Source organism: Malaclemys terrapin, chromosome 7 (genome assembly GCF_027887155.1).
Source record: "Malaclemys terrapin pileata isolate rMalTer1 chromosome 7, rMalTer1.hap1, whole genome shotgun sequence".
Classification (NCBI taxonomy): domain Eukaryota; kingdom Metazoa; phylum Chordata; order Testudines; family Emydidae; genus Malaclemys; species Malaclemys terrapin.
In genome coordinates, this window is record NC_071511.1 from 100,506,919 (window position 1) to 100,533,738 (window position 26,820).

The window sequence follows — 26,820 nt, forward strand, 5'->3', positions numbered from 1 at the left end:
ATTGCAAAGTTCTTGGATCAGGCTTGTAGCAGTGACAGAATAAAGTCAAGTCTCTGGTTACTTCCAAATCATTAGAAGTCCTCAGTCCTTTGGTTAGATGCTCCCATTAGTATAAATCCATAGTCCAGAAGTTTGAGCAGGAAAGAGGCAAAATAGAGCTGTTCCCAGGGCCTTTTATAGGCTCTGCCAAGTGAAGGGAAACTTATTGTTCTCACTGTGGAAAGTTACAGGGAACAAGATGGTGTTTGGAGTCACATGGGCAAGTCACATGTCCATGCATGCTTTGCTTAGTCATGGTAGAAGCCATCACCCATATTCTAGTTAGAAGGTTCACAGGCAAGTCCATCAGGTGTGGATGGGCGTCTTCCATGATCCATTGTGAGTTAAGTGTTCCTTGATGAGCCATTAACCTTGAATAGTCCCTCAAGATGTGCAGGCTAAATACCTTGTGGGTATTCCCACATGAGCAAACATTTGAAATACAGGAACATAATTAGTATTCATAACTTCAGATACAAAAATGATACATGTATACAAATAGCATAATCATATTCAGCAACTCATAGCGTTTATATTGACACCTTACTTGACATACTTTGTATGAGATTTATTGCAATTATGCAATAGTGGCAGCAACAATGATCTACATGTTCATATTTTAATCAGATTATGTCACAAAGGAGAGGAGAAGAGAGGGTCATCAAGGATTTAGGGGCTGGAGGAGGTGGAGAGGATAGAGAGACATGGAGGACAAGCATGGAGGATAAGGTGAGGATAGTGTGGGTTGAGAAGGACATTCTGAGCATGTGACAAAAGGGGCAAGAGGACACGGAGAAGGGGAGGCTCGAATGAATTTGTTCTTTGAGGCACATCTGAACACAATTACACTCCTTGTAAGAAAGCTGAGCATGGAGCAATACTGCATGAGACAGAGAGAGAGTTGTAATGGCACCATCTCGCTTACTCACATTAGTTTCTTTTCTTGTTAGAGGAGCCCTTTAAACTGATGGGGGGGGGAGGAGCTCATTAATACAACATAACTGACATATATGGTGCAGAAATGGCTTGGAAATGAAGAGGGATTACATCGAAAAGGGCATTCAGTGCAACTGCTAATGCATTACCATTGCTGAAGTCCTGAACCAAGGCATACTATAGCTATCCAAATATACTTGTATCATCGGCCTATCATCAGATAACTCTTTCAGCTTTGTCAGAAAGGGACAATGGGGAAGCCTTTAATCTCTAAATGCACATGGCCCTTGTTTTCAAAAGTAATGCAGATCTCCAGCATAATTTTGCAGATCACTCTACACCATATTTTTCCCCATTTAATCATTTGTAGAATGTTATTCAGCTTTCTTTGGGTACGTTAGAGGATGGAGATGTCTCATTGTATTTAACGTAATGGTTGGAGTAAACATAATAATTACTAGAACTGGTAGGAAAGTGGGCTTTTCCCTCTAAATTTAAAAAAAAGAAAGTTTAAGTTTTCTACAGAAAAGTTGGATTATTTGGCAAAAATTTGAATGCTGAAATATTTTAGCCAAAACCCAAAATATTCTGATTCAAAAGTGTTACCTTGTGCCTCATGGAAGCTGTAGTTTGGGTGCCTTGTGCTTCCATTCTCTTGCATAGGCTGGGATTCCTGGTTGGACTACATCTCCCAAATGGCACTTGGTCTCACCTCTTGGAGACGGGAGGTAGTTCATTATTAAATTAGGCCAGCGGAGGAACCTGGCCCATAGAAGAAAATGGGTCTATGAGACAACTGAACTACAACTCCCATGAGGCACTCCTGAAGCATATCCAATACAAATATTTTGATATTGGGGCACTCTTTTTTTTTTTTTTTTTTTTTTAAGTGCATTTCTTTGAAAATCCAGAAAATTTAAAAATTTAAAAACAGAAAATTTTTCAGCCAGCCCTAATAATGACTTATTTAGGCCTCAACCCTGCAAAGACCCATGCACATGCTTAACTTTATGCATGCGAAAAGACCCAATTCAATGGGATTACTCATAGTCATAGTTAAGGCTACGTTTTAGTCACAGGTATTTTTAGTGAAAGTCATGGACAGGTCACAGGCAGTAAACAAAAAAATCACAGACCCGTGACCTGTCCATGACTTCTACTATATACCCCTGACTAAAACTGGGGCTGGGGGGGCCACAGGTGCTGGGTGGGTGGCCCGGAATCCCTGCTGGTGCTGGGAGGGGGGGCTGGCAGGCTCTCTACTTGGCTCTGACCGTCATGTCCCTGCAGTTCCTAGGGGGAGGGAAGGCCAGGGGAGCTCTCTGCGCTGTTCCTGCCAAAAGCACTGGCTCTGAAGCTCCCATTGGCCAGGAACCACAGCCAACGGGAGCTGCGGGGGCACTGCCTGCAAGCAGGGACAGCGCACAGAGTCCCCTGGCCCCTCCGCCTAGGAGCCACAGGGACATGCCAGACGCTTCTGGGGAGGCCTCCCCAGGTAAGCGCTGCTCTGTACCTCAACCCCCTGACCCAGCCCAGAGCCCCCTCCCACACACCGAAATTGCTGCTGCTGCTGGCCCAGGGGCTGCCCAAGTTTTCAGGCAGCCCCTGAGCCAGCCACTCTGGCTGCTGCAAAAGTCATGGAAAGGGACAGAATCCGTGACAGACATGTAGCCTTACTCTCAGTGCATAAAATTAAACATGTGCACAAGTCCTGGAGGACCTCAGAACACTTTAGAAAGAGGTTAGGCATCATTGTTCTCATTTTACAGGTGAAGAAAATAAGCCCCAGGGTGCTCAAGCGATATGTTCAAGTTAGTGGGGAAAAAACAGGAAGAGAACCCAGCTCTTCTGACATTCAGCCCAGTGCCTTATTCACAGGACCACACTACCTCTACAGTGGGTATTAAATGCATTTGTAATGTCACACAAAGCTGGTTTCATTCAATAAAAAGGGGTAGCTGTTTTTGGAAAAAGGGTTATGTCTAACAAATAGGGTGACCAGATGTCCTGATTTTATAGGGACAGTCCAGATATTTGGGGCTCTCTCTTATATAGGCTCCTATTAGCCCCCACCCCCATCCCGATTTTTCACACTTGCTGTCTGGTCACCCTACTAACAAATAAATGGCCTTCCTTGTCCTAGTTTCTCTTTTCTAATTATATGAAACTGTTCTAGTGATAATTACAACATCTTCTTTATAAAAAGAAAGGAAAATAAATTTGCATCATCCATAATGAACACTGCTATTGTCTACACAGATCTTCTATAAATGCAATCATTATCATCAGAACAATACATTAACACTGAAAAGTAAGCGAGTGTCTCCAAAACCCTTGTGCAGGTCCCTTGTGCATTGCTAATTTTCTTTCAGCTTTTCTGTGCCACTCTGATCATTTGAAAACTTCCTCCTATCCTCTGCTTCTCAGCTCTGAGATTTGCCCTATTTTTACTGATGATGGGAAGACCTCTAAAGGTTTATCTTGCTACAGATAAGCACCCCCAGGGTTGGAGGGAAGACCGAGGTGGAAATCTCTTAAGACCCAGCTGTCTCATTAGATTTCTGGAATCTTTGACTTCCAGTCAAGATGGAAGTATAACAAGAACCAACTTGTGATAAGCTGGAAACAGGAAGTGTGTAAAATAGTCCGCCCAACATCGCCAAACCACAGTGGCAGATTCATTCAAGTTCAGTTCAGATTTAAGATTAAGGTTTTGCTACCAGAAGAACTTATCTAAACTATTCTCCACCGTTCAACTTTCACCAAGCATGCTCCTGGGCCTTGTCTTTACTAGGGATGTGTTTAAAAAGTTATCCACTATTGTTAACAAACCAGTTCTTCAGCTGAACCAGCCCTATAACATTGGAGCATAGCACAGCTGGCCCTTATCAACACCATGTCAGTTAGTTTGCTGAAAGCAGGTTTAATCAACACAATACTGTCTATAATAGAGTTCCAACTTTGCTAACACTGGTTCAGCTAAACTGGTGTTAACAATGGTGGGAAAGATTTCAAAAACTCCCCTTGTGTAGACAAGACCTTAAGCTTGATCCTGAGAGTTGTTGAGAACCCACATCTCCCACTGAAGTTGAGGGAAGGTACACATGTTCAGCAGGATTGTGTCCTTAAATGTATCAAGGAGGGCTGCAAGCCAATAATATCTGATCTTGACTTCCTTGTGCACCTAGACTCCCGCTGTAAGTAATGGGAGCTGAGAGTGTATGGAATGCAAGATCAGGCCCAGCCTGCAAAGTATAAAAAGTACCTGCCCTTGTAAAAGCAATCCGGAGACTCTGGCAGGGAGAGGGAACCCTGCTGCTGTGCATATTTCTTCATTTTCATCAGGATTTGACACTGAGGATAAAATTATTTTTGGATTGGCCACCTCACTGTTCTGGGCACAGAGTGCACAGAAATGTGGTCCCTGACTCATGCATAATATTACTATACATCATACCCTTATTTTAGATTGTGTTGACCCAGGCATATACACTGATGCCTTATACTGACAGATTGTTGAGGCTGAACTAAAAGTAGCTGTAGAATACTGCCTGAAAACATTTTTTTAATTAAACTAATACCACCAAGATATGTGCCAAGAAAATGTATCTGCAGAGCCCTGTGTCTCTGCTCCACAATCAATACGGCACAATGAGCATAGTCAGCATTTGCTCTGGTTATGGACAGTTTTTCCATCCAGGAAAGGAATATAGAGTCTATAATAGATAATATTGTGTATTCTAAAGTATCAAACACCTTATTGGTGCTTACTAAATAATAATACTGTGCTAGGTGATATTAACAAGATAATTTCAGCTGCAAGTGGAAGGGTCAACTCAAAGTAAAGTGAATCTGTGAAAATGGTGGCACGAGGTCCCATGTTTGTCTCCCAAAGAGCTCCTGCTCACTCAGCTTACAAGTAAATCTTCTTCCAATTGCCAGTCCTGCAAACTCAGCCTGTGAACTGAAAGTCAAACTGGGTTGTTTTCTTCTCACACATTGTGCAGGTCACTTTTGGCCTCTGTTAAACCTGGCTTAGGGTGAGTAGACTTCCTGGTACCACAATAAGTTTGAGTGAAACCAGGTGTTTTCATGAATATGCTTGGATGTGTGGCCATCTCCTCCCTCTCAGCCAAGGGGCAAGCAGGGAGCAGTGCAGCCCAGGAGTGGAAGGGGAAGAGATTTTAACAAATCAGATTTGTGTCCTCTGATGATCTATAAAGACATTAAAATAATTATTACTAAAAAGCTTTTTTCCGCTTGATTTTTATTACAGAAACATCATGAATTTTCTCTGGTCACCCCTGGTTAACCTAAAGAGCCTGCAGGAAGTCGCAGTTATAGACTGGCAGCTATTTTACCCCTTAGCTGCAGGGGTAGGACTATTGCATCTTTAACAAAGGCTTCCTTTCTCCCAAGTGTTTTAAAGCATTGGAGCTTAATAGGTGTTAACAAAAACCAAAATGTTTAAAACAGTCCAACTAAAAATCTCATCTGTTCTCAATTGCTCAGATTTCATCTCGTCATGTTATAATTTCTACACAGAATTACTGGGCAGACAAAACCCTATCACCTAATGGGAAAAAAAGCAGATTTTTTTTTTATAAAGAGAAAACAGCCTTTGAGCTATCTTCATGCATCATGAAGCAGCAAAAGTGAGCATACACCCATTTTAATTCCTCTGCAGGTCACCTATAGCAGTCAGTTTAGTTCTAAAAGCCCAAACAGTACTCTTCTCCATCCCAGTTAGAGGATGGGTTTCCATATTCCTAGTTGTCAACATATCCCATCCTCCTTTTCAGTGCAACAAAAAATCAAGCCATAGATACATGTAACTTTATGTGAGGGCCCCTAGGTAAAACTAAAAAGAAAAATAAATAAGAGCAGATCTTGGTTGCCAAATCAAAAGTCCACTTTATTTTAAAAATAATAAACCCGGAAAAAACAGAAACCTCGCCTAGAAGGAAGTGTTATTTGGTTAATGGAGGGTAGATGGCGGCAGGGAGTCAGGAAGCCTACGAGGCACACATCCAAGATCACCAATCAAACTAATATAGAAATCATGGGCTTCATTTTGGCTATTTAGGGGGAGGCTAAAACTGTGGAAACTGTGGCTTTGGTGAAGAAGAAAAAAATACTGTTTGCTGAAAAGGGAAGTAAGTCTACTCACTGGAGTTCCTCAGCAAATCTTTGGGTTGTCAGTTCACTGAGATTTCCTGAGTTTATTCTTAAGAACGCCCATACTGGGTCAGACCAATGTTCCATCTAGCCCAGTATCCTGTCTTCCGACAGTAGCCAATGATAATGCTTCAGAGGGAATTAACAGAACAGGTAATCATCAAGTGATCCATCCAGTCACCCATTCCCACCTTCTGGCAAATGGAGACTAGGGACACCATCCCTTAGACTTGTGAAATGTGCTCATCACCTGCTATGTGTGCAGGTACGGTGAATAAGGTAGACATAGTTAGACTACACATAAATTAGCCTTACTTTCTGGCAGACCGCTCTTTAGAAATCCTCCATCATCTTCATCTCAGGCAGAGACCAGTCCTTATAATGGACTCTGAAGGTCAACAAATTCAGGTTCCATTGAACCAATGGGGAAGTGAGTGCCCACATGGAAGGCCCTGCATTGGGAACATACAGGCTCAGATGTATTAGACTCCACAGCCACGTCTAAACTAGCAAAACAGGTCAAGTTAGCTAACACATTTTAAAGCAGGACTTTGCACCCCATATAGATGCATCATCGATGGAGTTTACACAGGGCAAAAGTGGTTTTTGAAACAATGTGTTAGCTGATTGGTGGTGGAGAGCCTAGAGTTAACCATGACCAGTTAACATTTTTTTAAGCACAACTTGCCCTGTCTAGGGGCAAAGTCCTATTTAGCATTTTGTTTGTTAAATTGTGTTAGCTAACTTGTTTTAATATACAACCTATTTGCTGAGTCCGGACATGGCCTAAATCGGGGAGTGCCCTAGGCAGTCTCAGATTCTGGTAATCACATTCACAGTGTTCATTATTATTGCTTGGTTTGCAGAAACTGGGGCGTATTTCAATTCATATTTGGCTCATTGGCAAGCATCAGGCTCCCACATTTACACAAGGATCGCCTATTCATCAAGGCCTTGGCTACACTTACCAGCTAGTTCGACGGCTGGAAATCGAAGTTCTGGGTTCGACTTATCGCGTCTAGTCTGGACGCGATAAGTCGAACCCGGAAGTGCTTGCCGTCGACTGCGGTACTCCAGCTCGGCGAGAGGAGTACCGCGGAGTCGACGGGGGAGCCTGCCTGCCGCGTGTGGACCAAGGTAAGTTCGAACTAAGGTACTTCGACTTCAGCTACGTTATTCACGTAGCTGAAGTTGCGTACCTTAGTTCGAATTAGGGGGGTAGTGTAGACCAAGCCCAAGTGTCAACCCAGGATGACTCACTGTGATAAAAGATTTATGACACAATAGCTACTACTGATATCTGGCCATAAACATTTAGGCTGGGATTTTCAAAGGAGCCTGAGGCCCCAATCCTATGAACAGTTACGCCTCTTCTTAACTTTACTATCATGAATGATCCCATTGATTTCAGTGGGGACTACTCAGAGTAGCAAAGTTAAACACTTGCATAACAGTTTGCTGGATCAGGGCATGAGAGAGTCAGGTGCCCAATTCCCAGGGAATTTCAATGAGATATGAGCACCAATTTCTTTAGGCGCCTTTGAAAATCCCAGATTTAATATATAACAGATATAAATAAAATAACTGTCCATTACAAGAAAGCTGTGGAAAGGTTTGGGTGGCTCAAGCAGCAGCCACTGACACAGCATAAGCATAGCACAGATTAATAGTATCAAAGTAGTTCTTAGGCATTGGCACAACAGTTTGCTGTTAATTGCAACAAAGTGCATTAACCACCAGAGAAAAGCCCATTGAAATCAAATTGATGTATTGGTTCAGAGATGAATTAGCACCCAGATTTAGAATTAAAAAATAGTCCCATATATTAATGTGGAAGATATTTCTCTTTTTTCTCCTCACCTCAAATAGCTATATAATAAGCTCTTATGAGCTTAATAAGAAACCCCTGGTTGATTGTTCTGAATCTCCTGTATATAATCTTAAGGAAAATGGGTTGCTTTAATCCTAAATATATCAACTCAACCGGTAAACTTGGAGTTGCCAGAGCTCCAGGAGAAGACTGTCTTTTTCCTTAGCAACCATTTTAATCCAGGTCCCCTGCTTGTCTTAATTTTGGCTGTAGTGTGGAAATGTACTGCTTTCAAATATTTTTCAGTCCCTTCCTGCTCTTAGAAGAGTTTAATATCCTCTCAATACATGGGTTTAACTCCAGTTATCAGAAAACCAGAGTGTGCAATTGAAGGGCAAATGCACCTCTTAAGAGAAGGGAGCATCTACAGTATATCTCAGGCTGGAAGCAGAGTTGTTAAGGAAAGTACAGTCCTGCTGGCAGGCTCCAAACTAGGTATTATGCATTGATATAGGCAGAAATGAGCAGCCCAAAGCCATGTATCATGCTAAAGGTTGTGCAGTGAGCAGCTTCAGTCACAGGGTTTCCATTTTGTCCTTCCTCCAGTAACAAATATGAACATTAAACAAAAGAATAAAATAAATCTAACAGGAAAAAATGATTTGCATTTTTAAAGTTTCATGCTTAGTAGATTTGTTCTTCTAAAAGTTCAAACAAATCTCTTGAAGGTAGGTCCTTGCTAACACAAAAGCAGTTCTTTGCCCTTCTAAAAAGCTGTGTAATGTTTTACTTTCTGTGCTAGATGTGCTAAGCAATCCATAACTGGTTAACACTAAAGGGAAACATTCAAGGGTAGCTGGGCTAAAATGAGAGCTAGCTTTGTTCTAAGAGCAGGGGTAGGTACGCACATGTATGTCAGTATCCTTTCACTCTATCTCAGTGAAATTCACCCCTGTGCAGATGGCCAGCACACAGTTGATGAACAAGTCACACATAAGCCCTATTTAGCCCTCCTAAATTCATGGAGGATAGGTCCATCAATGTCTATTAGCCAGGATGGGCAGGGATGGTCTCCCTAGCCTCTGTTTGCCAGAAGCTGGGAATGGGCGAGAGGGGACGGATCACTTGATGATTACCTGTTCTGTTCATTCCCTCAGGCGCACCTGGCATTGGCCACTGTCAGAAGACAGTATACTGGGCTAGATGGACCTTTGGTCTGACACAGCATGGCTGTTCTTATGTTGAGAGTTTAACTGGGACTTAAGTGGTGCCTAGGCCTCATGCACAATATCATCCTCTGCAGTCCTAATGCACCTATCATTGTATTATCACACCTCCATTCTTGTGAGCAGGCAGGGTACTGAGGAATGGGCACCCTATGACAAACTGAGAATGCAGGATTCTTGCACATTCCATGTGAAAGGCCCCATACAAGTGTATTTAAAATGTAAACAAAATAATCATTAAAAATTCAGAGATTTTAGGAGAACCATGCAAGAGTGAAATAGGCCAGGTTTGGATAATTGGGGAGGCAGGCAGGGACAGGTGGGAGGCAGGAGGCAAATAGTCTATAGGGGCAGTAACAGCACAATGGGATAATACCACAGGGATTAAACGCAGCCTTGGCTCTCAAGAAATAGGATTTTAAAGTAATTTCCCATCATGACTACTGCACCCTCCTTCTCTTTGGCCTTCCTTACACCCATCTTGCGCCCCTTCAGTCCATACAGTTGTTGCTGGCAAGATCATCATCTTTGCCTATCAATCTGGCAACATCACTCCACTCTTTGAAACCTTCTCCACTGCATCAAATTCCAGCATCTTTTCCTCCAGGCCCTGCTTATCTGACTTACTCTTATTTCACTATTGCCTCTCACATCTCTATTCCACTAGTAATGCCAGCCTTGCCAGCACTTTGTCTGCTTCTCTCACAAACATCTCTGTGCCTTTTCCATCATCCTCTGTGAACTGATTCAGCTAGTCACCACCCACATCCAAATTCCCACTTCTATCAGGATGCTCACAAAATCTGAATCAACAAACACAATTCCAGGAGCTCTCTTTTATTTGTCATTTTCAAATATCCAACTGTGCTGCACACAGGCCTTTACTGAATAACTGCATCATTTCACTGCTGTGCCCCTTCCTTCATTACATTGTTTAGACTGTAAGCTCTCTGGGGCAGGCACTGTACTTGTTTGTATGTCTATATGGTGCCTGAAATGCTTTAGGGCCTCAGGGTGAATTCCACTCTTGTGCAGACTTAAGTGCTGTCCAAAGCCTTGTGCAGTAAGTCCCATAAGCTGGCGTGGTGCAGAAGTCAGGCGAAGTCTCTCTTCACAGGGCTGAATTTTACCTTCAATTCATAAGAAACATTTAGAGACAAGGAGATGTGTTGTTTTATTTTGAGAACCAGCTTTGCTGTATACAGGTTAAATTTGACTCCACAGATATTTCAGTGAGGTATTTTAAACCATTTGCTTTATATCCTGTTTACTCAAAACAATACTTATGTTTTGAAAAATATCCCTTGGCCAAACCAAAATATCACACCCACCCGCCCAACACTGTGCTCCATCTACTTCCAAGCAGAGTTCATTTTTTACATATACTTATCTCACAGGATACATCATGCACATGTAAAACCGAATTGCAAAGGTGAATGCTTATAAAATATTGATCCACAACCTCACCCAACACAAGCCAAGGAGGGTGACTGGCTGAGAGTGTTGCACTTTATCCTTCACTTGTAGTGATATGCCTTATATTTTCCCACAAGAATGTGAGATAAGGCTAGAGTGTAAGCTTCATCATTCACTCTGTTGGTTTTGCTTGGTTTGAAATCAAACATTTCATCATATATTAAACCACCAGGTGTGGTACAACATCCCACACTTCTACCATCTTACAACTGATAAACTGAGCTCAGGACTGAACATGGATTACCTGCATGGCGATGCATTGTCATTGGCTATCTAGAAGACAGCATTTTGTGCCCATATTTTAGCCAGATGTTGTCTGTGCGATTTGGGAGTTTAACCTAAATATCTACACCCTTCAACCTGCAAAACTTGGGCAAAGAAAAATCTTACTATAAATTCACCTGATTCAGTGCAAACAACTGTTATGGATCCTTGTCCCTCCTCTATGCTGATTCTTGAGATGTCCTAGGGTTGGCCTGGTTAGCATTAAAACAAACCCTACAAAACATAAAACCCACTCTGGGCTTCTCTATCTCAATTACAGGGCTGCTACTGGTTATAATCTTTAGCAGCTGCAATCACCATAAAAAACATAAATAGTTCAAAACACACCTCAGGAGTTCTCTTCCTAATTTTCTTCTACACTAGAAGCCTTTCTTGGGAGCTGCCTGGCTGGTCTCTGAGTTTCCTTTCCAGCCACACTCACAAAAACCCTAACTGACAAATTAACAAAGCCCAGCTGGATGCTCCACTGTAGTGAAAGCCAAAATACTGAATTTTCTTCCCCGGGATTAGCTCAGAGGAGGGTTCCCTTAAGATCAAAGGGCCAGGACATATCTATTACAGTTTCTCACACATTTGCAGCCTTGTGGTACTTACTGCAATTTGCTGACATCTCCACAGCTTTGTAATCGCTGGATTTCTGTATGTAATCAGAGCAACCCAGTGATAGCAGATTGCCAAGAATTTTCAATTGGCAGGTATACCCATGTAAGGAGTTACATATATCTTATAGAACTTGTTTAGGGTGTTGAGCCTTTGGTCAATACAGCAGCTGGTATGTTTCAATCTTAGCCAATCACCAGTCAAAAGGCTGCTTTTAACTCTGCCCTGTATTGTGATCAGAAAGAAGTTAGCAGACATGTGCTGTGCATTAGTATGCATCAAACTATTGAGACTTTTTCAGAGTAATTTAAAATACAAATGTTTTACCTATTTGTACTAATTCTTATTGTACAACTCAGCAAATTTTTAGATTTTAACAATGTGCTTTGTTTCATTTGCAATGAGTGAAGCTGAATGCAGGTTAAGTTGAACCGGTGAAACTTTATTAAATATGTGGACTGCTCTCTCTACATAGACTGAGAGCAACTCAGCCAAACTCCCCCAAGTTCTCTGTTCCACTGGTGTCTTGTCAACAACAGTCTGTCCAGGAACACTGGCTCTCTGACTCAAGTCCAACAGATCATGATCCACTTCTTATTTTACAGTAAGTGAAAGGATTTGTATTTAAAAACTTATTTTTGTCCTAAATAGATTAAGTTGGCAAGATCTTAGTGGGTCTTTCCCCAGTGGAATTGTATAGCTGGCTTAGAAGTTAAAGTGCTTAAAATATGCAAGATAAGACTTCCTGTGTGTCCAAGGCGTATTTGATTTGCTCTAGGGGTAGTTTGGATATGATAGTTGATCCCAGCTGTCAGCCATTACTCAGAACTGTACTTTAGCCACACCTTCCTGTGACTCAGCGCCAGCTTTCATCCCCTACACTCTGTGAAACATTCCACTGCTGCTAAGTCATCAAATGTAACAACGTTGAAATACTTTGGTATTCATTTGTTCCTTTTATATATAGTGTGTATATATACACACTTAATACAATGATGTGCCCAACCAACAATTGCTTCAGGGTTTTATAAAGGCTGTAAGTATCCTGCAAATGGGTCCAAAGCGTCGAAGAACAGGTCTGTCATGCAAACAAACAATGACTGGTCAACACTTTAACTGACTGAAAAAATCTTATTAAAATCATTTCCTTAGCATTTAGGCTTCAAACCAAAGCAAGTATCAAGAAGTTAATTGTCAAGATGCTTAGTGTGAACTATACCAACATACGTTATTTCAAATACTGCCTCCTTGGCCTTCTATCTATCCAGCCAGCCAAGTCAGTAGTTACATGGCCTTATTCCCCGTAATGTCTCTGAGTCCTTCCTGTGGATATCCTGTCCCATGCTACCTGAAAAAAAGTGTCTTCACAGCTCTTACCTTACACAATAGAGTTAGACTAAAATGTAGGGGGAAATCAACACCTTGCTCCAAACTCTGAGTGGAAATTGGAATTTGCATCTTCTCTAGTAATGAAAAATATCCCCAGCCTAGGTGCATTCTCCCAGTCCTGGGAGATGTTGTAAGACACTGTTGTAGTGGCTGCCATCTTGGCTGAGACAGTAACTGGAGCCTTCCACAGGTGAAAGTATAAGTCTTCACAGCTTGAGCCAAAGAGGCAGGTTCTCAGGCTGAGAGCTGTAACAGATTTACATCCTCTGTGTCTGGGGCAAAAGGGGCACACATAAGACACACTGACCAGTGGATTACACTGTAACACTATAAAAGCCACTTTAGGGTCACATTTTAAGTTATTTCCACATCTCACAGTCTAGTGGGACCTTATTTGATATCTCCTTCTCCACTTTGGTGCACAGAAAGGAGAAAGGAACTGAGAGTGAAGAATGAAGCAATTTCTTCATCGTTTCCCTCTTACTTGTCTAATTGGACATTTGTGCACATAATTACCTGAACTACGAGCAGTTTAAAAATAGTAGGCCTCAGAGATAGAGCTAAAATGTCACAGTTTCAAGTGGAATGCAGTTATATGAATACTGGGTGACCCAGGGACCTCTTGATGGCAATAGATTGGATGCATGCAGTTTTACAGGCATTCCCTGGGGAAGAAATATGCATAATAATTCACCAAATGGTGGCATGTAAGGCCTCTCCCACAAGCCAGTGGCTTACTGGTCATCATCGTCATTGTGAAATGTATGCACGGGTAATATTTAAGAAATTATGTATCTATACTGGAAATTATGTTCCTAAAGCCTTAAAGTTAAAACACCTCACCAGGGGGTAACAGGCCTTGGACAGCTTCTCTTCCAAGCAGGGGTAGGAGACTCTTATCTCTCTCTGTCTGGTCAAGGATCTATTGTGCATTGTATGTATCACAATTGAATCCTATTTGCATTACTAAGACTGATGCTAATCAAAGGAGTGAGAAACTACAGAATAGGGAAAGCTGCAGGAAAAAACAAACCACCTAGGGTGGCAAGTATCAGGGGGTAGCCGTGTTAGTCTGTATCTACAAAAACAACAAGGAGTCTGGTGGCACCTTAAAGACTAACAGATTTATTTGGGCATGAGCTTTCGTGAGTAAATGCATCCGAAGAAGTGAGGTTTTTACTCACGAAAGCTCATGCCCAAATAAATCTGTTAATCTTTAAGGTGCCACCAGACTCCTTGTTGTTTTCACCTAGGGTGGGGCACCTGTTTATGAGTAAAGACAATAGATTTCTGGGGTATAATTGGTAGCACTCAGGCACATCCTGGATCCTTCATGGAGGAGATGAACTGCCAGTGTGTTCTTTCTTACGAAAGGATCACAGCCAACCTGGCTGGAAAACACTGCAAAACGTTTGGGTGAGCTAAACTTCATTAGTATCTTGTTAATTAAGTCAAGGCTCTAGAATGTGTTATAATTTTGTTTTTTTGTGTTATTTGTTTTTCAGTACATGTACTTGCTACTTCTCAAATCTCTATACTTTGTTTTACATGTTTTTCATTATAAACATCTCTAAGTGCCATACATTAAGAGAAGCAGAGATCTAAGGTGTAGGTGGTAAGCAGGGTGGATACTGTTCCTTTGGGAGCAGTGGATCTGTGAATTCTGTGAGTGCCCAGTACGACGGGGGGGATGGGATGCTTGGAGGGTTTGGGGTTGGAGCATGCCAATCACTAACCTGCAGAGGGACATCAGACCTGGGGAACCAGGGAACTGACACCCAGCAGGCAGACAAGGCTTCTGCTCAGGACAGGTGAAAGCGAGGTGCCTTGCAACCCTGGGCACACTGGGAAAGCATCACACTGCACCACAACAAAGGGATGGTTGATGTGAAAGGTGACACGGCCAGTCTGATGCGCTATAATACATTGAACCCAATGGTTTATGTAATTAGGAGACCCCCCCAAGCATACAGCGTTAGTAGGGATAGGGAGATTGTCACCTTAGCTGTCTTGATTTTCAAGGGGTATATAATAAATAGCATAAAGTAATGCTCAGTCAAGGTTATACAAAAGTTCCCTCTAAGGGTGACAGTGCTACTTTACTTGTGTAACAAGTACTATGTAACAAAGAAGGGACCTGCATGGCTGCCTCCTGAATATAGTCACCTGTGTATGGGGCACTGGTTCAATGCTGACTCTGGGGGAAAGTTCCAGTGCCTGTATTACCAACACCATTTCCTCCGGTTCCTAGATATGTTTTGTTCTATTATTTTCCATTTTATGCACCTATCATAGCCCATGAGTAAGAACTAAAACCTACACAATCCTTAAAATGCTCTAAGAACAAAACCAAATAAATTGTCCAATAACACCCCACTGAGATGATCATATTCACCATGAATAAACCCCCCACAGCAATCAAATTACCCCTTCCCAAAAGTCTGGGTTTTGCAGGGCATCCTGAAGGCTAACAAATCCAGGTTATACCAGAACAAGGAAGGTAGCATATTCTAATCCAGGGGCCTTCATGAAAGATTCCCTGCCAGCAGCCCCCTTAGGCCTAACCTGAGAGAGCTCCTGGCTGGATGCCTGACCTAGCTGAAACTATGGTAGTATAACATGGGGAGAGAGGCAGTCTCCCTGGTAAACATCCCATACTGACTTTTCTTAGGGATTACAGAGCAAGATAGGGTGATGGCAGAGGACATTTGATAATTTGTCCATACAGTTTTGCATTAGCCCTAAAATCCTATGATTCCCGGTTCCATCAGCTATACGGGCTGAGTATTTTCCAAGCATCCCAGATCAACGGTTTATCATATAAACAACCACATTCTCCCATTTCTGGTATTGGTGACAAAAAATATTGTACCCTTCAGGACTGCAGGGTACGGTATTTTCACTCTGCGACATTTCAGATTTTCATATCATTTAATTCAGTTTTTAAAAAATGCATCTAGCTGAAGCATACACAGACTATTTGCAAAATCAAATAGGATTGATTTAGATTGGCCAGCCTTGTCAGCCTAATACAATCCCTTGAATAATCTTCTCTATGTTAAACACATAATTGATCTGACAGATGTCCCATCCTGGGACTGCCCCACAAGGCAAGTTCTCAAATTCTTGTCCAGAAAGATATAGAGAATAGTAGAGCAAGCAGAGCTTTCTCTTTCCCTCATGCACACACACAGAATTAGAATATCAGCTTCCCCTTTTTTTATTCTGCCCTAGGCAGTGTTTTGGGAAGTTCTAGCCTTTAATATTTCCTGGGCGGACAAGAAAGCATGTATAGAAGGAAGAGTGAGAAGTGACGGAGCTTGACAGAAAAAAAAAAGGGGGAGTGAGGGTAAGTAGGAAAGGTGGAAAAACATTTAGACTAATGGAGTTACATGCTTTTCAGTCACCTGGCCCTCCAAAATGAGTGTTCCTTTTGATAGCCTCCTACAAGACTCCTATACTCTAGAGCTTGAATTGTTCATTCCTGAAACTATATGTTCATATTCTTGCTGCCTATTTTCTGTGTTGCCGGAAACTTGCATTGAAACCACAAATCACCCTGCCATGCCTCCCCAGGCAGAAACTGTTCTCCACAGAGGCACCAATGAATCACTGTAGATAACCATGTCTAAACCCGACATTTGGGACTGCTTGGCAGTTACCCTGCGATTTAAAAATGAAAGCTGCAAATTCATTTCTTCACTCCATTGATTAAACACAATTACTCAATTACTCTTTTCAGTAACTGTGACATACAAACTGCAATGTATATAAACATCATGGGTGCTTTCTGCTCTAGTTAGACACACAGAGGAGTTCAAATGGCATTCTCGTGCTGCCATGCGTGGCTGACATCACTCAGTCCCATGCTGGAGCACACATTCTCCTTAAAGCAACAAGGGTCAATTTATTCCTGAGGTACTCTGACTTCAATGGAGTTACACTAGGGGTGAATTTGGTCCAAGGAGTGCACATGGAGACATTGAATATGCTGTTACATACAGTATTACCCAAGCAACACCATCTAAATTTAGTTCTCCATTTAATAAGCTCTTCAGGGGAAGTGTCAGTGTTCCACATAACCATAAACTGTTAGGGAGTTTTACTGCACAACAGCAGTTCACTCAGTAACTAATCATAATTCTAATAGCCCTATTCATCATCCCTTGCTGCTCTGAAGCCCTTTCTGATCAGGGAGGCTGCAAGGAGATTGTCCTTTGGAACCTGGCTTCTAGCAAGTTTGTTGTTCTGGTCATTTCCAATGGTAAATATCCCTCTGGCACAGAATTAAAGAGTAAAAAAGAGGGCCTACCTCCAATCCTGGAGAAGCAGCATTCCCTAAGAGCAAATAGCACTTTTTCTTCAGCAAAATGCCAGTCAGAATTTCTGTAATGAAGTTGAGTGTATTTATATACTGCACATAGAGTGTTAATGGGCTGGGCTCCCCTGCTGTCCTGCCTAGCTCCATAAAGTACCATGACAACGTGATCAAGACTAAAAAAAATATCAGTGTTGCCAGTTTATCACAAATCTCACAATAGTTAATATTCTTCTTAAAGCTCCAGCACCTGGAGTCAAATGATTAGGTGAAAAATCTCAGCTTATTTAAAAAGAAAGTAAGTTTCTAGACCTCGTGGCTGCAGAATTGAAAACATTACCTGCGTACACTCAAAAACCAAAAGGCAAATAAAAATCAAACATCAATTATATTTTAAGATTTTGGGGGCCTGACTCATAATTTTTGAACAGTTCAGGTTGGCAATACTGAAACAACGGTGTCTCAGCTACGAAGAATGTTTCGCATCTCTGCAAATGCAAAGAGGTCAAGCTAGTGACACAGACATCTTGCTGTGCTTCAAGAATCTATTTAATTAAAGATGGGACTCAGCAGCCATAGCCTTCTGTTGGAAACAGAGACAACTAGCCTCGTGGCTAATGGCACAGATTGGCCATTACAGTTGTAGCTGGCTGTGTTAATTTTTCAATCAATTTGAACTTCCAGCGTTAATGGGATCGGTGGTTGCATAAATAACTAATTAAAACTCAAATATCTCCAGACACCTCTTTCCTGTAGGAAAATATTTGGACCACAGCCAGTTTGAGAATCATTTCATTGTCACCACTCTAAAGGTGGGGTGTGACGCTCTGAAGTTTTAGGCTCCAGTATGAATCACTGAACAAACTCTTTGGGATGCTAAATCGAGGTGTATGTACACCACAAGGAGAAAATGTCCCTTTCTCCACCTGCATAAGAGAATACACAGCCACTTAGAGCCAGGTTCTGAATAAGGACAGGAATATATTCGATGATGCTGTAATTGTGATCATTTCCATGAGAGGATTATTTACTGCCCTATTTTCATATTTGTTTCAAATTGTATTTGTCACATGGACTAGATTGCGCCTTTCCACACATTTTCCCATGGGGAAGAAACTCTCTGAATTCTCCTACAATGATGGTGTTTGCCCTCCGCATAGAAGCAAATTCTCATTCCCCAAACCTCTTGGATCCTTTAAGAGCAACACAGCTTCAAGCAGATCCCCTGAAAGCATGTTGGGGCTAAGCTACCAGTGACTCACCAACCTGTAGCTACCCTGAGGAGGGGACACAGGGTCAATGGAGCACCATTCGTGTCCTTTACATGAACGTCTTGCCTGGGAGTTTGTGCAGCCATGAGTTGTACTAACTCCTGAGCAGATTCCTCACTGGGTTGGTGGAGATTGGGGGACAATGTGTGCTCCCCAGAGCACCCTCTTCAAATGAGGATCCTGAATACCACAGTGAACCCTCAGTGTCCGAGGAAAATAGTGTGACACTCTCCCCAAACACTATATATACAAACTGTTATATAAGCAGATGACCTTGGGGCAACCTGGGCCCAAGACATTACAGAGCTTATAATAATCAATAATAAACTCTGCCACAGATGGTACTTCCCCATCCCGGCTTCCTCGTGCAAATGAGATCTGCACATGGTGGGAGCAATGCATGTGGGTCAGCAGGTGCAATCTGGGCACATTTCTTTCCTTCCGCCACCGATGCTTCAGAGACTGAAAACAGAGAGAACTGTTAACGTCTTATGTAACATACAGGGCCTTGCCAACTCCCAAGATGTTCTCGCAATATTTGATGTTTTTCTTAAAGCCTCCTGGAGTCAGATGATTAGATGAGAATCTCTGCTTTCAGGGTTTTAAAAATAAAAGTTCCTAGCCCTCACGACTCTAGAGAAGAAGCTTGACAATATAAACCTTAAATACTTCATACCCACAAGACAATAGAAAGAACCCAAAACTTATTTGAAAAAAGTCATCATTTTGGAGGTCTGATTTGAGATTTTAAATGCTTGGCATTGACAATATTATTCTCACAATTTAATCTGAATTTTATCTCTCTCTAACTCTCTCTCTCATTTTGGGGGGGGGAGTGAGGGGGTGGCATTTTACACATCCTGGACATTAAAATTAATTTAGTACTTTTCACTTTCAGACTTTCACTGGCACAGGGAAGTGATTATTTGCTCAAAAACAACTGTTTTTCTTGAAATTTAAAAGATTCATAAAACTGTTTAGTTTGGTCTTAGGCTTTAATCAGCTTGTTTGGTTTTATTAAACCATATCTAAATTTTGGGCCATATTCGAGTTGTGTCCTACGAACAGTGTACAACTTACAATAGTTTGTGTTCATGCAGGCCTGCAAAATCCTGAGCAACAATACCAATGACATTAGCTGTTTTCTCAAGAGCAAAGATAAATGTCACCACTAAAACATTCTCTTTTGTCTGTATAATTTAACTAATAAAAAAGTTGGTCCAAAAAAAGATATTACCTCGCCCACCCTGTCTTTCTAGTTTAACTGCAGCAAAGTTACTGAATCAGGTAAAGTAATATAAGAATGTCAGTGTTTCTCTAGAACAAAGAGGAGTACTTGTGGCACCTTAGAGACTAACAAATTTATTCAGGCATAAGATTTTGTGGGCTAAAACCCACTTCATCAGATGCATGGAGTGGAAAATACAGTAGAAAGATATTTATATACACAGTACATTAAAAGACGGCAATTGCCTTACCAAGTGGGGGGTCAGTTCTGATGAGACAATTCAATTAAAGTGGGCTATTATCAACAGGAGGAAGAATCACTTTTGTAGTGGTAATCAGGGTGACCCATTTCAAACAGTTGAGGAGGAGGTGTGAGTAACAGTAGGGGGAAATTAGCATGGGGAAATTAGTTTTTAGTTTTTGTAGTGACCCATCCACTCCATGTCTTTATTCAGGCCTAATTTGATGGTGTCCAGTTTGCAAATTAATTCCAGTTCTGCAGTTTCTCGTTGGAGTCTGTTTTTGAAGGCTTTTTTGTCGAAGAATTGCCACTTTTAGGTCTGTTATTGAGTCTCCAGGGAGGCTGAAGTGTTCTCCGACTGGTTTTTGAATGTTATAATTCTTGACATTTGATTTGTGTCCATTTATTCTTTTGCATAGAGGTTGTCCAGTTTGGCCAATGTACATGTGTTCCTCTAGGGGAGGACTCCTGTCTCATGCTGAGAAAGAGGGACGATCGTTGAGTTATCTTAAGTGCCTATACACAAATGCAAGAAGCCTGGGAAACAAGCAGGGAGAACTGGAAGTCCTGGCACAGTCAGGGAACTATGATGTGATTGGAATAACAGAGACTTGGTGGGATAACTCACATGACTGGAGTACTGTCATGGATGGATATAAACTGTTCAGGAAGGACAGGCAGGGCAGAAAAGGTGGGGGAGTTGCGTTGTATGTAAGAGAGGAGTATGACTGCTCAGAGCTCCGGTATGATACTGCAGAAAAACCTGAGAGTCTCTGGATAAAGTTGAGAAGTGTGAGCAACAAGGGTGATGTCGTGGTTGGAGTCTGCTATAGACCACCAGACCAGGGGGACAAGGTGGACGAGGCTTTCTTCTGGCAACTAGCAGAAGTTGCTAGATCACAGGCCCTGGTTCTCATGGGAGACTTTAATCACCCTGATATCTGCTGGGAGAGCAATACAGCGGTGCACAGGCAATCCAGGAAATTTTTGGAAAGTGTAGGGGACAATTTCCTGGTGCAAGTGCTGGAGGAACCAACTAGGGGCAAAGCTTTTCTTGACCTGCTGCTCACAAACAGGGAAGAACTAGTAGGGGAAGCAAAAGTGGATGGGAACCTGGGAGGCAGTGACCATGAGATGGTCGAGTTCAGGATCCTGACACAAGGAAGAAAGGAGAGCAGCAGAATACGGACCCTGGACTTCAGAAAAGCAGACTTTGACTCCCTCAGGGAACAGATGGGCAGGATCCCCTGGGAGAATAACATGAAGGGCAAAGGGGTCCAGGAGAGCTGGCTGTATTTTAAAGAATCCTTATTGAGGTTGCAGGAACAAACCATCCCGATGTGTAGAAAGAATAGTAAATATGGCAGGCGACCAGCTTGGCTAAACAGTGAAATCCTTGCTGATCTTAAACGCAAAAAAGAGGCTTATAAGGAGTGGAAGATTGGACAAATGACCAGGGAGGAGTATAAAAATATTGCTCAGGCGTGCAGGAGTGAAATCAGGAAGGCCAAATCACACTTGGAGTTGCAATTAGCAAGAGATGTTAAGAGTAACAAGAAGGGTTTCTTCAGGTATGTTAGCAACAAGAAGAAAATCAAGGAAAGTGTGGGCCCCTTACTGAATGAGGGAGGCAACCTAGTGACCGAGGATGTGGAAAAAGCTAATGTACTCAATGATTTTTTTGCCTCTGTCTTCACGCACAAGGTCAGCTCCCAGATTGCTGCACTGGGCAGTACAGCATGGGGAGAAGGTGGCCAACCCTCTGTGGAGAAAGAAGTGGTTCGGGACTATTTAGAAAAACTGGACGTGCACAAGTCCATGGGGCCGGATGCGCTGCATCCGAGGGTGCTAAAGGAGTTGGCGGGTGAGATTGCAGAGCCATTAGCCATTATTTTTGAAAACTCATGGCGATCGGGGGAGGTCCCAGATGACTGGAAAAAGGCTAATGTAGTGCCCATCTTTAAAAAAGGGAAGAAGGAGGATCCGGGGAACTACAGGCCAGTCAGCCTCACCTCAGTCCCTGGAAAAATCATGGAGCAGGTCCTCAAGGAATCAATTATGAAACATTTAGAGGAGAGGAAAGTGATCAGGAACAGTCAGCATGGATTCACGAAGGGGAAGTCGTGCCTGACTAACCTAATTGCCTTCTATGATGAGATAACTGGCTCTGTGGATGAGGGGAAAGCAGTGGATGTGTTATTTCTTGACTTTAGCAAAGCTTTTGATACTGTCTCCCACAGTATTCTTGCCACCAAGTTAAAGAAGTATGGGCTGGATGAATGGACTGTAAGGTGGATAGAAAGCTGGCTAGATCGTCGGGCTCAACGGGTAGTGATCAATGGCTCCATGTCTAGTTGGCAGCCGGTTTCAAGTGGAGTGCCCCAAGGGTCGGTCCTGGGGCCGGTTTTGTTTAATATCTTTATTAATGATCTGGAGGATGGTGTGGACTGCACTCTCAGCAAGTTTGCAGATGACACTAAACTAGGAGGCGTGGTAGATACACTAGAGGGTAGGGATCGGATACAGAGGGACCTAGACAAATTAGAGGATTGGGCAGAAAAAAACCTGATGAGGTTCAACAAGGACAAGTGCAGAGTCCTGCACTTAGGACGGAAGAATCCCATGCACTGCTACAGACTAGGGACCGAATGGCTAGGTAGCAGTTCTGCTGAAAAGGACCTAGGGGTCACAGTGGACGAGAAGCTGGATATGAGTCAACAGTGTGCTCTTGTTGCCAAGAAGGCTAACGGCATTTTGGGCTGTATAAGTAGGGGCATTGCCAGCAGATCGAGGAACGTGATCGTTCCCCTTTATTCGACATTGGTGAGGCCTCATCTGGAATACTGTGTCCAGTTTTGGTCCCCACACTACAAGAAGGATGTGGAAAAATTGGAAAGAGTCCAGCGGAGGGCAACAAAAATGATTAGGGGTCTGGAGCACATGACTTATGAGGAGAGGCTGAGAGAACTGGGATTGTTTAGTCTCCAGAAGAGAAGAATGAGGGGGGATTTGATAGCAGCCTTCAACTACCTGAAGGGGGGTTCCAAAGAGGATGGAGCTCGGCTGTTCTCAGTGGTGGCAGATGACAGAACAAGGAGCAATGGTCTCAAGTTGCAGTGGGGGAGGTCCAGGTTGGATATCAGGAAAAACTATTTCACTAGGAGGGTGGTGAAACACTGGAATGCGTTACCTAGGGAGGTGGTGGAGTCTCCTTCCTTGGAGGTTTTTAAGGCCCGGCTTGACAAAGCCCTGGCTGGGATGATTTAGCTGGGAATTGGTCCTGCTTTGAGCAGGGGGTTGGACTAGATGACCTCTTGAGGTCCCTTCCAACTCTGATATTCTATGATTCTATGATTCTATGATAGAGCAGCCACTCTCTCATTGGTGCAGTGTCACATAAATGTAATGAGTTTTGTAAAGGATTTCGGAATAAACCAATTACACTCACAATACTCATCAATTCTCACTACTAGGAGTGTGTCTTTAGCTTCCAAATTTACCTCCAAGTATCTGGGACAAGTATCTTCTCCTTTGTATGAGAAAGGCAAGTATAAGAGCCAGGTACTTCCTCAAACCCATGATATTTCCTGGTTGCTTTCTCAAAAGGCCATCTCATTATTATTAACTAATTATTTATTAACTAATCACAATATGAGGCACAGCAAATCTTTAAACATAAAAAGTTATTTGTAATGATTTTTTCTGAAATTGACAACATTTAGAGGTTGCATAAAAAGTGCTGAAAAGGCCATTTCTGCCTGGAGCAAATAGCTGACTAAACAATAAATGCCCTGGCCTTCCTTTTCTAAACACCAGCTGTGGCAGGATGAGTGGGTCCATTCACTGGGAAGCAAATGGACATTAATAAGACCTCATCTTATTGGTCAGGCTGTGGGTTTTCTCATGGGATACAGTGATCCTGGAGAGCAGGCAGTTTGTGAAGAGAATATTTGTGTAATCTTACCTAGATGGAGCTGTGCTCTGGCCTTTCGAGGGGAAAGGAGCACATTGCAACTGATTTTTAGATCATTTCTCTATATTTCAAGAAGACTAAGTACCTTTATCATTTCTGATCAACGTAGTTAAACTAGTGGCATCCGGTATTTATAAACACAGCAATCTTTTCCCAGGGATTAAAGTCCTCAGAGAGGCACTCCAGCCTGGATCCACAAAAAGGACATGAGTGGAATGTCACTTTGTGGTGCCTAGAGCATCACAGGAACAACACTGCAAACCATAAAGCTGAGTTAGGCACTTAGACTCCCTGTTCAATGAATGGGGAGAGAGAAGCACGAAAGCCAGCATGCTGGGCAGGGAGTCACCTAAGATAGCCAATGGGAGATGCTGGCACAAGAGCTGTATGTTAAGTCCCACCCTTCTCTCGGAATTAGGGCACCTAAATCTGGGCTGCAAGGAGTCATGAACCCAGGGAAGATAGGCATTCAGATGGCTAAGTCATGTACAGCTGGGGTAGTGGGGGGAGGGAGAGGAGAACCTCCCTTATAACCTTTAGCTCAGTGGTTAGGATACTTATCTGGGATATGGGAGATCCCTGGTTCAAGTTAGGCAGCCAAACATCTACCTTTCTCTTGGTTCATATATTGCTCTGGGGCTTAGATAGGCGATAGGGGTTTGGGAGCCTAGAGGCAGCAGTGCATATGCTCAGAGGCAGAAAGGTAGGTGCCTATGGAACTTTTACTGCAAAACTTAGATGCCGAGCAACTTTAGGCATCTACATGGTTAGGTAGCAGCTGAGTGGGAGTTTTGTGGAACACACTGGTGCTTAGAAGGGACTTAGTCCTAAAAATGGGACTTAAGTATCTTAGTACATTTGTGGGGCCCCTGTTCTAAGCTTATTTGAACCTGCTCTATGACAAAAAAGCATCAAGAAAATAATTTCATGGAGTTATTTCATCCATGTGCAATCCAAAATTATGGACCAATCTTAGAAAAATATGGGAGATTAAATTCTATTTTACTATATATAACCTTTATCCTAGTTTTTTTCCCCATAGCCCTTCTTGTATTGTTCTTTCTGCCTTCTCCTTTTTGCTTTTCCTTCACAACCATTCTTTCCATCATGGAGTCTGTTCCCTTCAGTATTGTTGTTCTCCCCTCATTCTTCACCTCTGTATCTGTGTTTGCTTAGGTTCTTGTTCTATCTTTTCCTTTTTAACCTTTAGTAAATTAGGCCTCTTTCTTCTCCCTACTCTTCCAATTCCTTGATCCATAGTCCTCAATATAGTTCTTCACCCACATATTGGTTCATTTGGTAAGAAAAGCTAGTGTAGTTCTTTGCTCTCACAATTCAATGTTCATTGTTTCAATAGAGACATTGCACTGGTTGCATTTTATAACTAGACCATTCCATTTTACTTTTTCCATATGTGTATGTGTTCTCTCTCTCTCTCTCTCTCTCTCTCTCTCTCTCTCCCCCTCACCCCCGTGGCCAGACTATTAAAGCCCAGCCTCCCTTTTTGTCACCTATGTGATACATTTCCCGTAATGCTTTATCATTCTTTGAGGGAGCCATCTGAATTTGGTCAGGTCCACTCCCCTTCTCAGATGAAAGTGAGTGGAAATGCCTTGTTTTGCCTTGATTGTAACATCCTCTGTGGCCTCTTGGATCCTCCCCATTGCAGCCTATTCAAAATACCCACAAGCTGGGCCATTCTCTCTGCTGGGATACTGACTTCCTCCCCCATTTCACACCAAACATCACCTTTCTGTCTCCACCCAGCTCTCTGCCATTGTTTCCTTCTACCGCTGTGCTGTCAAACTGTATATAGATCAGAAGCTAGAGTAGCATCTGGTTGATTTAAACCTATTTCTTTCTTATTCTTGACCATGTTTATTTTCTCTATGCTTGAAAATTCAATAAATGTTCAATTATAGACAAAACACTAAAATATTTTGAATTTAAATGTGGTACATTTCATTGTTCTATTATTTTTGTGGGCAATTAATCACCATGTATAACAATTACCAGAACACTTGCATTTGTGAAATATTGTATCAGTCATTTGTGTTACAATCCAACCTACCTGAGAGACCTGTTACTCGAATATAAAGCTTCTGTATTGCCTCTGCCTCACAGTTACAGTTTTTCATCCTGGTTTGTGCACTGTTTTTGTTATAATCTGTCAGTTGCAGTACAGATATTTCTGATGAAATGTTCAGCATATTGCAGTAATCCTGTACTTTGTCCCTTATGTGCCCAGTAAGTGCTTCACTGTAATCTCACGATAACACACACAGTCTTATTGCAGTTAGAAAATTAATTAAAATAAGACCGAATATTGTGTCAGGCTATTAGACAAGAATCCAGCTAGTGTAATATAACATTAAAATAGAGTAAAATACTAAAACACTCCAAAAGGGAAGTAAGAGCATGAGTATCAACCTCCGGGCAGAGCATTAAAAACCAGAGCACAATCCCTTAACTGGCTGCAAATTCTAAACTTAGATTTCACCAATCAACTGCACCAAGTGCAAACTCCTCAGGAACTTTAACAGCCTTTACACAGAGTCACAGACAGTCCCCTTGAGTACTTCGTTCAATCTTGCCACCCAGGTGAGTATATCTCTGTGATAAACAGCCCCTTACACCAAGAACAACAGCAATATTCAGGTTACTCCTGATCCCAAGGGACCAGTCACTTGCCCTAAAATTGCATTTTAGGTCTCACACCAAAGACAATGTTTGTAGTCATTCCTATAGTAAACTATATGAAGATTTATTAAATAGGAAAAGGAAATTGGAGAGTTATTTACAAGGTTAAACAAAGCAAATAGACACAAGAGAAGTTACAATCTTAGGTTTC